General features: G+C 39.1%; 1 pseudogene; it reads left to right on the forward strand.

Moving 5' to 3' along the window:
• The first annotated feature begins 11,626 nt into the window (after positions 1 to 11,626).
• LOC131403843 (small ribosomal subunit protein eS6-like) lies at positions 11,627 to 12,371 on the forward strand (annotated as a pseudogene).
• Positions 12,372 to 12,783: the final 412 nt, after the last annotated feature.

Below are 12,783 nucleotides of genomic sequence, written 5' to 3' on the forward strand. Positions count from 1 at the left end.
AATTCACCTTCAAAAGACATCACAAATCCAAAAACTTTTCACTACTTTTAAACCATCTTAATCTTTTATCTGGATTACTACAATAGCCTCTTAACTCATCTTCTGCATCCCTGCCTCCCTCCCCAGTCTATGCTCAACACAGCAGCTAGGGATCCTTTTGAAGAGTAAGTCAGATCATGCCACTTCTCTTTTCCAAACTTCCAAAGCTTCCCATTTTGCTTAACATAAAAGTCAAAGTCTTTACAAATGTCTACAAGCCCTACCCATATCTTCTCTCTCTCTTTTTTTTTTTTTTGTGAGGAAGATCAGCCCTGAGCTAACATCTGTGCTAATCCTCCTCTTTTTCTGCTGAGGAAGACTGGCTCTGAGCTAACATGTATTGCCAATCCTCCTCCTTTTTTTTTTACCCCCCAAAGCCCCAGTAGATAGTTGTATGTCTTAGTTGCACATCCTTCTAGTTGCTGTATGTGGGACGCAGCCTCAGCATGGCCGGAGAATCCGTGCGTCGGTGCGCACCCAGGATCCGAACCCGGGCCGCCAGTAGCGGAGCGCGTGTGCTTAACCGCTAAGCCACCGGGTCAGCCCGCCCTACCGATATCTTTTTAGTGAGGCCTTTCTTGACCATTCTATTTAAAATTTCAGACCGCCTTCTATCCCCCATATCCCCTCCACTCTTTATCTCCCTTCTCTGCTTTATTTTTTTCCATAGCCCTTGTTGAAAAGCTTAGTCATTAATTACTTATTAACTTTATTATTGTCTATGTCCCTCTGCTATAATACAAAGTCCATAAGAGTTGTTTGTTTACTGCTATATCTCCAGCATCTAGAATAGTGCCAGGCATATTTAGCACTCAATAAATAGTTTTTAAAAGAGGAAATAAAGATTTCTATCCGGTTAGTGCAAAATAGGTTCATTGCCATATTCGTTATAAATGAATAGGGATATGTAATTATTTAAAAAGTGTATGTCCTTTGTTGTTAAAAAAAAATGCAACTTAAAAACACGTGCCATTAAGAGTGCAGATTAAGTTTTATAATTAATTATCATTGTAGAACCTCATAATGTGTTTTACATCCTTTTGGGATCTCGAGGTAGAGAGAGGAGTTTTATTATAATTTTTTGAGGCATAATTTGTCACATGAAACTGCTCTAATGAGAAGAGTTATAGAATTTTATTTAAAGCCGATCAGTCATTCTGCTGAAATGTTAAATATACCACTGTTCCTGGCAATATAAATTCAAACAGATAAAGAATTTTCTTTGTAACGGGACACAGGTGAGTTATGACAGGAGTTTACTTGGACTTCCTTTTTTTCTGTTTATATTTCATGAAGTATAAGCAGGGGGCTGGCCCTGTGGCATAGAGGTTAAGTGCGCTCACTCCGCAGCTGGCGGCCCAGGTTCAGATCCCAGGCGCGCACCGATGCACCGCTTGTCAGGCCATGCTGTGGCGGCGTCTTATATAAAGTAGAAGAAGATGGGCATGGATGTTAGCCCAGGCCCAGTCTTCCTCAGCAAAAAGAGGAGGATTGGCGTGGATGTTAGCTCAGAGCTGATCTTATTCACAAAAAAAAAAAAAACCAAAAATATAAGTAGAATTCAAAATTTCCCTTAGGTAGAAAAGTTTTCCCTTAGTCACCTGTTATTGTGATTGAAAAGTTTTCCTGTTATGCCTGATATAATAAAATTGATCTATGAAAAAACCAAGCTTATACATATTAAATGAGTAAAAGTTATTTGATAGCATTAATGTAAAAATTCTTAATTTTGAATACTGAATTTAATATTGCTCCTTCTCATCTCTTGACTTTTAAAATGTGTTAGGGCATTAAAAAGAGGTGAATGGAGGGGCTGGCCCTGTGACCTAGTGGTTAAGTTCGGTGCACTCCACTTCGGCAGCCCAGGTTCGATTCCCAGGCACGGACCTACGCCACTCATCAGTGGTCATGCTGTGACAGTGACCCACATACAAAATAGAGGAAGACTGGCTCAGGTGTTAGCTCGCGGTGAATCTTCCTCAAGCAAAAAGAGGAAGATTGGCAGCAGATGTTAGCTGAGGGTTAATCTTCCTTAGCAAAAAAAAAAGAGATGAATGGGTTACCACTTTATTTTTTTTTGTGAGGAAGATCAGCCCTGAGCTATCATCCATGCTAATCCTCCTCTTTTTTTTTGCTGAGGAAGACTGGCTCTGAGCTAACATCTATTGCCAATCCTCCTCCTTTTTTTTCCCCAAAGCACCAGTAGATAGCTGTATGTCATAGTTGCACATCCTTCTAGTTGCTGTATGTGGGATGCGGCCTCAGCATGGCTGGAGAAGTGGTGCGTAGGTGCGCGCTCAGGATCCCAACCTGGGCTGCCAGTAGCGGAGCGCGTGCACTTAACCGCTAAGCCATGGGGCTGCCCCGGGTAACCACTTTTTTAGCTACACAGTTTTCCTAGTAAAATTAGAGTCTGTTGAAAGTTACCTGCAGATTAGCATATTCATTATGCATTTTATAAAAACTTACAGCTGAATAATATAATTTCAGATAGAAAGAAGGAAAGGAACCTGAGTGCTGCATCCCTGATGAAACCCTGAAGAACCCCAATAATAGTGTGAATTTGTGCTGGAAATCTTAAGTTTCAGTTTACATAAATAACTTTATTTTCACTAATTCCTACAGAAACTTACTAAAATTAGGGTTCGATATAAAAATTGTTGTGCAGTATTATTGAGATATTTTATTACAAGAAAATAATTATTAAATAACAAAAGTTAAATGCAAAAAAAAACCCTTCCAAATAAATTCTATTTAGCTATTTAAGGCTGTTTCAAAAGTTATGGTTTATTGGTGTTCTGAGAAGGCTATCTCATCACCTACCTATTTGTCCCCCTCTCACCACCTGTACATTATTTTGTAGGTACTAGAAAATATCCTCCAGTAATATGATGTCATTTCTTTCCCTGGAAGTAAAACAATGCGATCCCATGAAGCAATTACATAAACACATTCGGTTACAAATTTCAAAAAAACTCAATAGTAACCATCTTCCACCATGCAGTTGGGACCTAAAGATGACCCAAAATTGTTTGGTTCACACCAAAAAAGTCAGTTAAGATTTGGAAATCATAAAAAACAAATGGTACAAACATATCTTAAACATTTTATCTTTACTTAAAATATATAAATGTCCATTATTCATGAATTTTCCTTGAGTACAAGTCTCCTGATATATTCTTTCTGGCATGAAAAAATACTCAAAATGGCATGATGGAATACACAAATTGCCTCATTTCTGATTTCTAGTTTCTGTTTCTTTAAAGTGAAATAGGAGTTGATGATACTTATAAAGCAATTTGGGTGCAGCCTTTTTAGACTTTTAAGACTTTCCCCCCAATTTTTACAGTTGCCTTGAACACTAATTTGACAGCAACGTTTTAAAAGTGACTCACCTTTATTGAGGCTTTACAAGGCATTAAATTTAGTTTTTATAGATATAAATCTTTCTTTTCACATTCGTATTTCTTTGGTTTTAAATTTTGCTGTTATATTTTGGCATTTATTTATAACTTAAAATGGAAAATATTGTATTAAATTTAAAAATATTAATATTCATTTATAATTTAATAAGAATAAATATTTTATTAAATTAAGTGATTATACTAATAAGCACAGTTGGCTTAAATAGGTTGGGTAACACGTATATAACTCTTAGAAATCTCGCAACTCATCTGGGAGAGTAGCATACTAGGAGGCACTAGAAAGGAGCCTCAGGGTAAGATTCATCGGACCATGGGGCGTCAGTCAGCCAGTGGGAGTGAGGAGTTAGGTAAATGTCAATTAGGAGAGCTACCACTGTGACTGATTTTATGGAATACTATTGAGGTTTTCTATAACCACCGCATTCCCATGCTTAATACTTCTGAATATCTGAAACCTGGGGCAACTAAACTTTCCAGAGTTATGTGAGTGTATTTAATTACTTTTAAATACAATGATTCTGGTTCCTGGCAGATGGAGGTCAGTGCTGTGATTCTCAGTTTTGTGTTTTGCTGAGGCAGCTTTGCTTTCCTTTTGCTCTGGGTCTACATCTTTCCACACTTTCCAATGTCCACCTGTCACCCTTGGCCACTTTCTCTTGAGTCCACATACTGATCTGGGCTCTTGAGGGGCTTATAGATGGTAAGAAGAGCTTAGGAAGAACAACTCCAAGCAAAGTGTATCATAAGCAGAAAAAATGTTTTTCTTGAAGACCAAGAACAGAAAGCTCAAATAATCTTCTTTTCTCTCTTTCCCCGCGTGACCTTTAATAAAAGGGAAGGTTTAGGAAGAGAAGAAGAGAGGAAAGCAAAGGGGAAACCACCTTCCCAATTAGGAGATGCCCTGGGGCTGTCTGCCTTTTATCCATAAAGGAAGCAAGTTTCTTAGAGAAAAACTGAGTGAGGAAAAGCCAGATGTGACACCAGGTGTATTCCCGGGACGTGAAAGAGTCCTTCTCCAGCGAAAGGCTCAGAAGTGTGCCTTTGGGGCAGGTAGGGGGATAGAAGCCCGACAGCTAGGACTCCACGTCAGCTGCCTCGGGCCGTGACATAAGCTGAAAAAGGTTGAGAAAGTACTGCTTTAACCTTTTCACTTGTCGCATTAGGAACGCCAGCCCCCAGCGTTGTTGCCTACTTTTGTTTTTATCTCTCCTTGCCCTCCTTTGGAGGCGAAGTGAAGCAAGAAACACCTTGAGTTCCCTCAAGTACACAGCGGATAGTAGCTGCTATTTTGTCCTCCTCCTCTTAACCCACATGGTCTTAACACTTGGGGTGTTGCTGCTCCATTTGAGAGAGATCGCAGAGTATCAGAAATGCCTTAACTGCACATAATCCTCACCACAGCTCCCCGACATCATCCAGAGATGGGCCATTCCCTCCTCAAGGCCTGAAGTTTCCCCCAGAAACACCTGAAATAGGAAGGAACAATACTCTAACTGAGAGGGCGCATGACAACTCTAGAAACCGCACATGTGGCTGGGACTGGGAGCTAGCCCCTTAGGGTAATCTGACCCAAAGATATTTTTTATATTTGGCTTGCACTTTTAATAAGTAAATACTGAATTTGAATGTATATTTAAATTAGGCTAGATAGGCTTACTCCAATCTACAAAAGGCAACTCCTTCTTTCAGATTCTGTTATTTCCTATTTTATTGCCCTCTCTCCTCATCTCCCAGTATACCTTATACACATACAAATGGTTCTCCACTTATGATGGTTGGACTTGTGATTTTTTGACTATATGATGGTGTGAAAGTGATATGCGTTCAGTGGAAACTATCCTTCGATTTTGACTTTTGATCTTTTCCCGGGCTAGCAATATGCCGAACGGTACTCGCCTGTGACGCTGGGCAGCAGCGGCGAGCCGCAGCTCCCAGTCAACGACGCGACCACAAGGGTGAATAACTGACACACTCACAACCATTCTGTACCCACACAACCATTTTGTTTCACTTTCAGTAAGTATTCAATAAACTACATGAGATATTCAACACTTTATTATAAAATCGGCTCTGTGTTAGATGATTTTGCCCAACTGTAGGCTAATGTAAGGGTTCTGAGCACATTTAAGGTAGGCTAGGCTAAGCTATGATGTTTGGTAGGTAAGATGTATTAAATGCATTTTCGACTTATGATATTTTCAACTTACGATAGGTTTATCGAGTCGTAACCCCGTCGTAAGCCGAGTAAGATCAGTATTTGTGCAACTTCCCTGTCCTCTCCAAGCATTTGCACTTGCTGCTTCCTATTGCTGTCTGCAATAGGTAAAGTGGTCTCCTTCTGTTCCTTTCCTTATTGTAAAGTATCTTTAGCTCTATATTGCCCAGCAAATTTCACCACCCTGTAATGCAAGAATAATACCTAACATTCATATAGCTCTTATGTGCCGGACACAATTCTGTATTTTCTACATGTATCAGATCACTTAATTCTCACAACAAATTTATGGGTAGGTACAATTATCTTTTCTATTTTAAAGAAAAGCAAAGAGGTTAAAAGATTTGCCCAAGGCGGAGATACTATTAGAACTCAGATGGTCTAGCTCCAAAATCCATCTCTTAACCACATGGTATGCAGTGAGCCCTTGTTGACTTCAGCACATAATGTTAGTCATTTTGTGAATACACCGTATACATTTTAGTAATATAAATCTCTTCCCAGCATCAAGCCAACCCCTTGTTCCTACAGAGAAGTCAAAGCTTCAATATAGGATCCAGTGTCTCAGGCCCTCTTGCATGCCTCCCTCCTTCTTGCCTGCACCCATGCACATTTTCTTTTCAGTTCTTACATTCTCATATACAAGGGAACTAATTCAGGGCCCTCACTGCAGCCTGAGATTTCTCCTCTGCAGCTGTATCCTGGGCCATCTTCCACTAAATCTGAGGTAAAGGTTTTAGCATTTTTAAAGTTTGGTTAATCCAATCCTAAAACCATCACTGGATGTACTTAGCCCAAGTTTCAGAGAGTCAGCACGAACATGAGATTATCACAGCAGCTTCTCCCACCCACAAAATTTAGAAAAAGAGAAAAACATCCTAGAATCAAACATGATCAGTGCAGTGCTGTTCACCCTAAGCCAATATTTCTCAAGGTACGGTCAGAGGACTTCCTGTATCAGAATCTCCTAGGGAACTGGTTGAAAATACGAATTCATTGTCTACATCCCAAATGCAATAGTTAGAATCTTGCTAGGAGGGTGGAGGCAAGAAAGACATTTTCTTATGTTCCTCAGATGATTTTTAAACACACTAAGTTTTAGAATCATTGGTTAAATACTAGTTCCTTAGCACATACAAAAAGAACAATGGCCATGGAACCAAGGTATGTCTTGGTCTAGATCAGCACCGTCCAATGGAGAAATAATGCAAGCCATATATGTAATTTTGAATTTTCTAACAGTTACATTAAAAAAGAATAAAGAAACAGATGAAATTAATTTTAGTGATATGTTTATTTAAAGCAATATCTCCAAAATAGTATATTTTCAACATGTAGTTAATATAAAAATTAATGAGATATTTTACATTTTTTTGTACTAAGTTTTTGAAATTCGATAGATATTTTATATGTAAAGAATCTCTCAATTCAGACTAACCACATTTCAAGTGCTCAATAGCTACATGTGGTTAGTGCCTACTGGATTTGAGAAAGCAGGTCTAGATCCAATTACTGCTACCAGCCATATGCCAAAAGAGCACTGGTATTTTCTGGGGTGAGGGAGTAGTCAGAAAAATAAAATAAAATAAAATAAAATAGGGGCCTGGCCCAGTGGAATAGCGGTTAAGTTTGCATGCTCCACTTCAGGGGCCTGGGGTACGCTGGTTCGAATCCTGGGCTCAGACCTGCTCACAGCTCAACAAGCCATGCTGGGGTGGCGTCCCACATAGAAGAACTAGAAGGACCTACAACTAGGGTATACAACTATGTACTGGGGCTTTGGGGAGAAAAAGATTAAAAAAAAGAGGAAGATGGGCAAGAGATGTTAGCTTAGGACCAATCTTTAAAAAAAAGAAAAGGCATCAGTATGAAAAATAAAATAAAATAAAATAATAAATAAAGACTTTTTGGTTCCAACTGCACCAAGAGACCAATCCATTCCTGTCTGTTGTTCAGGGTCCACTACCAGTGACTGCAAGGTTTGCACCTCCATGATGTGGGCCTTTCCTGGGATCCTCCTCTTCTCTCTTTTTTGAATTATTCCTGTTGTCCCATAAGGTTCCCATTGTTTTGGCCTCACAATCCTGAATTGAGGGTCACCCATGCTCAGTAATATAGACCCCACTCTGTGAGCTGCTTTAATCCTAGCGGAACCAGCTTCGTTTGTTCCTACTGTTACTGTAAGCACTTCCTACCCCTCTACATGCAGGGGCCCGTTGAGAAGTAGATTATCTCTGCCATGTCTCATTCCCCAAATCTCACCTTTTGTCAGCATTGAAACCACATAGCCTTGGTTAAAATTATCCTTCTCATAGTGATGCAGACATTCTTTTCTGCCACCTATTTTTCTGCTCCAGCAGAAATTTGCTCTATTTCCTTTGGAGTTACATATTACTCTTTCTGCCCTGACTGAGGAATAGGATGAAAAGGAAAATTGATCCTGGAGTGAAGAACACAGAGCAGTCTAGCAATATGACTGGATCAGAAGTTTACATACTGAGGCTCTGTCTTGAGATCAGCCCACTACTTTAGAAGTGAATCTTTGTCTTCATCAAGACCATGGTCCACTTACTAGATCCTGTCCTGGTGCAGTAGCCTTGCTCTTCTTAGGGGGATTTACCCATAAATAGTGCAACAGCCCTTCAGGTTTGAGGTTCTTCAGTGATCTTACCTCCTAAACCTGTCTATGTACTCACTTTGGTCAGCTTACCTACACCAGATGTTGGTGATGAGAATTCCAAATTCCGAATCATGTGTTATTAGGTGTCTTTGGCCTCCAAACTCCATGATTCAGCGAGGACCCTGTGAACCCCCAAGAATTTCTCTTGCCTAGATCACAGGCAGTCTGAGAGGGCATTCTCCAAGAACTACACCCTAAACTTAGAACTCAAAGTCTTACTACTTGAATGGAGTGAAGGGCAAGAAAACATAAATACAAGGAAAAAATGAATCATAGAAATAAAAGGCGTTTCTTTCAGAGTCTGAAATCTGAGCTGGAGTAAGCCACATCTCCTAAGCCTTCCTAGGGCTGCAGTTGTGTTTTTGGAGTTAGTTTGGGGCATGAGACCTGTCTGAGAAGGACTCTTCCAATCACTATGTCAATCTTACGACATCAGCCACATTGGAGGCTGGCACTCCAAACATGCAGACATGAAGAACACTAGGTCACTGCTGGAGCTTTAACACTGACCATCACTCCAAAAGCGTCCCCTAGCAAAGAAAAACTTAGTGAGAGATGGGAGATGTCTAGGACAATTTCTGAATATCTTGCTAGATGGTACCAATACCCAAGACCCACAATATGAAAGAGAAAGCCATTCTGCAGAGGAATGTGATGAGTTCAGTTTTGGTTGTCATGTCTGAGTTGTCTGTGGTATGCAGGGGTAAATGTTTAGTAGACAATTGGATCTACTGGTCTGAAGCTCAAATTACAGAGAATTTTTGGGATAGGGATAAAGATTTGTGAGGCAGAAGAAAAAGGGAAGTAGTTGAAACTCAAGATGATCTTTAGATCTTCTGCAGCTCTTTTTCTCTGTTTTTCTGCTTTTCATGTTGTTGATGACATTTAATTTTTGCCTACCAGTTTAAAGCATGATGTTAAAAGTTACAGAGAATGTCACTCACCTTTTGTATCTTTTGTGATACAATGCATTGATTCCATATTTAATTCTTCTATCTAAAGATTTTCTTTTGAAGAGTATTAACTGGTGCAGAAAAGGAAAGGGTAGTGGAGTATTGTGATGATGATTCTGATGGAAAGCTCCTGATTGGGTTCCTCTCATTCCTGGGCAGATTTTATACTTTGACTTTTAGTGTCTTCGTTTAGGAATATTTCTCATAATGGAGTTGAGAACATATTCATCACAATATTTGAAAGGCCTATTAAAAGATTGAAATTTCTAGGCCCCTTCCAGACCTACCATATTATAATATTATACGATATTGTAATACCTCAAACTAATATTTAAGAATCTGTGGCTTGATAATTGTGATTCTATTGAAGATAAGTATTGATGTAACCACTTTTGAAGCAGTTCTCAAACTTTAGTGTGTATATCAGTCACTTGAATGCTTGTTAAAAATACAGATTCGGCAGGTCTAGGAAAAGGTCAAGAGATTTGCATTTTTAATAAACACTCCATAGCTATGATCACCTGATTGCACTTGGAGAAATAATATCAAGTATTTGGCTATCTGAGGGTTTCCAGGATAGGTTTAGAACAGAGTTTCTTAACCTGAGATCCAAATACCCCAAGAAGCCCATGGATAAAATTTAGAGGGTCCGTGAAATTGGATGGGAAGAATAATACATCTTTATTTTCAGTAACTTCCAACTAAAACTTAGCAATTTAAAATTATAAATGTAGGCAACAAACCACAATAATAAGAGCAGTTCCTCTAACCTTATCACTAACAGAAAACACGGATATTTTTATATCACATTAGAGTTGTTGCAAATATCTTGAAATGTTGTTTACAACCATCACAACTTTGAAATTATGGTAGTTATTAGACTGCTATTGGATCTCATCTAATTTAATAAAGAAGCATACATATAATTCTGACTAAATTTTTAAAAACATTATGATAACTGTGCCTTAATAAAATTGGTTTCTTTCATAATCCTACATACTTTTTAATGTATTTAAAAAGCATTATGAGAAGAGGTCTGTGGCTTCACTGAAGTGTTAAAAATATCCATGACACGAAAAAGGTTAAGAACCTTAGTGTGGCGAAGAAGAGTCCGCATATTGAGACATCAGAGAGGTGTATTTCTTAATTCCATGAACAATAACAATGCACGAATACTTACACACCGAAAGAGGTTCTTGTCCCAGCCCCCACTCCTCATTCTTGACTAACTTTTCACTCTTTAGTATTTCTTTCCATGGACTATACATCCCCCTGATTTGTTTACTGCTCCTCAGTGGTTGAATGGCTCTGTTTTCCATAAGGATAACAGATTTAATCACAGATCTCAAGCCCATTATGAACATTAATTAATGTCTGACATCTCTTAATGAGGTAGGTAAAAACTATCATCATTTCACAGATGGAAAAATCAGGTCTAGGCAAGTTTGGTAACTTGTTCTTAGGCCACCCAAGAGATTGTGGCTCATTTCTAGAATCAATGCTTATTCTCCTCACATGCAAACTTTTTTGATTCACCATACACCAATCTGTTGGAAAAACAACCTGTTTTGCAAAACATTTCATTGATGATAGATGTGGAAATAATCTTTCTTAGGGTAGAAACATCTGATGGTATCAATATTCATACTACTTCGGTACCAATAATTTATTTTCTGTTTTGTTCTCTGAAGAAGAATAGATGTCCTGGTTGGAGAGAAAAAGCCCCAAGCCAAAATAAACCATTAAAAACCACTATCCATTTTGAAATAAAGCAATTAGCTTCTTCTTTTATTTAGAAACTTTACCCGGTTAGAGAGTTGGAGACAAACAAAATGAACATTGGTTGTCAAAATGCATTGATTTAATTTTTGCCCCTAAGATACCACACACAGTCAGTGAGTAAGGACTTTTGTCTTTTTTTTGGTCAGTTTGTTTCTTATGGATTCATGTTGCTTTGATCAATGTTGTTTGTGTGTCTGATCTTAATCTAAGTTTTTTGTTGTTTGACTAGTCCATCTGGTTAGACAGGATAGTGCAAAAAATTTGAAAATACTTTGGGAGTTGTCTTTTTAAATGATATTTGTTTTTATCTATTGCTTTGCTAAATTCCTACTGGCCTGGCAAAGAAGGGAAACAGAGGGAACACACAAGCAAAAATGAAGGGCACAAATGAATGAATAAATAATTGAGAGAGAAGGGATAGCTTCTCCTTAGAGAAAAATTCCAACTAATATATATAGAGGAATGAGGAAAATTGAAAGTCTTCATTAGCCTCTTTTTTTGTGGTGCCTCGGAGGTAGTCGGCTGCTTCAGGATGAAGCTGAACATCTCTTTCCCGGTCACTGGCTGCCAGAAACTCATGGAAGTGGACGATGAATGCCAACTTTGTACATTTTGTGAGAAGCGTATGGCCACAGAAGTTGCTGCTGACGCTCTGGGTGAAGAGTGGAAGGGTTATGTGGTCCGAATCAGTGGTGGGAATGACAAGCAGGGTTTCCCCATCAAGCAGGGTGTCTTGACCCATGGCCGTGTCTGCCTGCTATTGAGTGAGGGGCATTCCTGTTACAGACGGAGGAGGACTGGAGAAAGAAAGCACAAATCTGTTGGGGGTTGCATTGTGGTTGCCAATCTGAGTGTTCTCAACTTGTTCATTGTGAAAAAAGGGGAGAAGGATATTTCTGGACTCGCTGATACTACTGTGACTCGTCGTGTGGGGCTCAAAAGAGCTAGCAGAATCTGCAAACTTTTCAATCTCTCTAAAGAGGATGATGTCCGCTAGAATGTTGTGAGAAAGCCCCTAGACAAAAAAGGTAAGAACCTAGGACCAAAGCACCCAAGATTCAGCATCTTGTTCCTCCACGTGTCCTGCAACACAAACGGCGGCCTATTGCTCTGAAGAAACAGTGTACTAAGAAAAACAAGGAAGAGGCTGCAGAATATGCTGAACTTTTGGCCAAGAGAGTGAAGGAGGCCAAAGAAAAACACCAGGAACAGATTGCCAAGAGACAGGGGCTGTCCCGAAAGCTTCTACCTCTAAGTCTGAGTCCAGTCAAAAATGAAATTTTCTAAGAGTAACAAATAAGATCAGATATCCAAAAAAAAAAAAAAGAAGAAGAAGAAAGAAAATCTTCATTAGACAAACACCATAGTGATAATTATCAGAGGCAAAATATATTGAAGGATGCTAAAATTAGTGGGTAAAAGTTTGAGGAGAAGCAGGATATTTGTATAGTCTCAGTATTTCCCCTAAGATATTTATTAATGACAAGGGAAGGGGAATAATTACATGGAGAAACTTGGCAGAGACCACCATGTCTCCTGACTTTATGCTCTGAGAAGGGCACAATGCCATTTCTGTGGTGTTCTTGCCAAAAATGCATAACCTTCATCTAAACATGAGAAAGCATCAGACAAACCCAAATCGAGGGATATGCGACAAAATAACTCTACCAGTATCTCTGCCAAAGTGTC

The sequence above is a fragment of the Diceros bicornis genome, unplaced genomic scaffold, assembly GCF_020826845.1.
Source record: "Diceros bicornis minor isolate mBicDic1 unplaced genomic scaffold, mDicBic1.mat.cur scaffold_92_ctg1, whole genome shotgun sequence".
Taxonomy (NCBI): domain Eukaryota; kingdom Metazoa; phylum Chordata; class Mammalia; order Perissodactyla; family Rhinocerotidae; genus Diceros; species Diceros bicornis.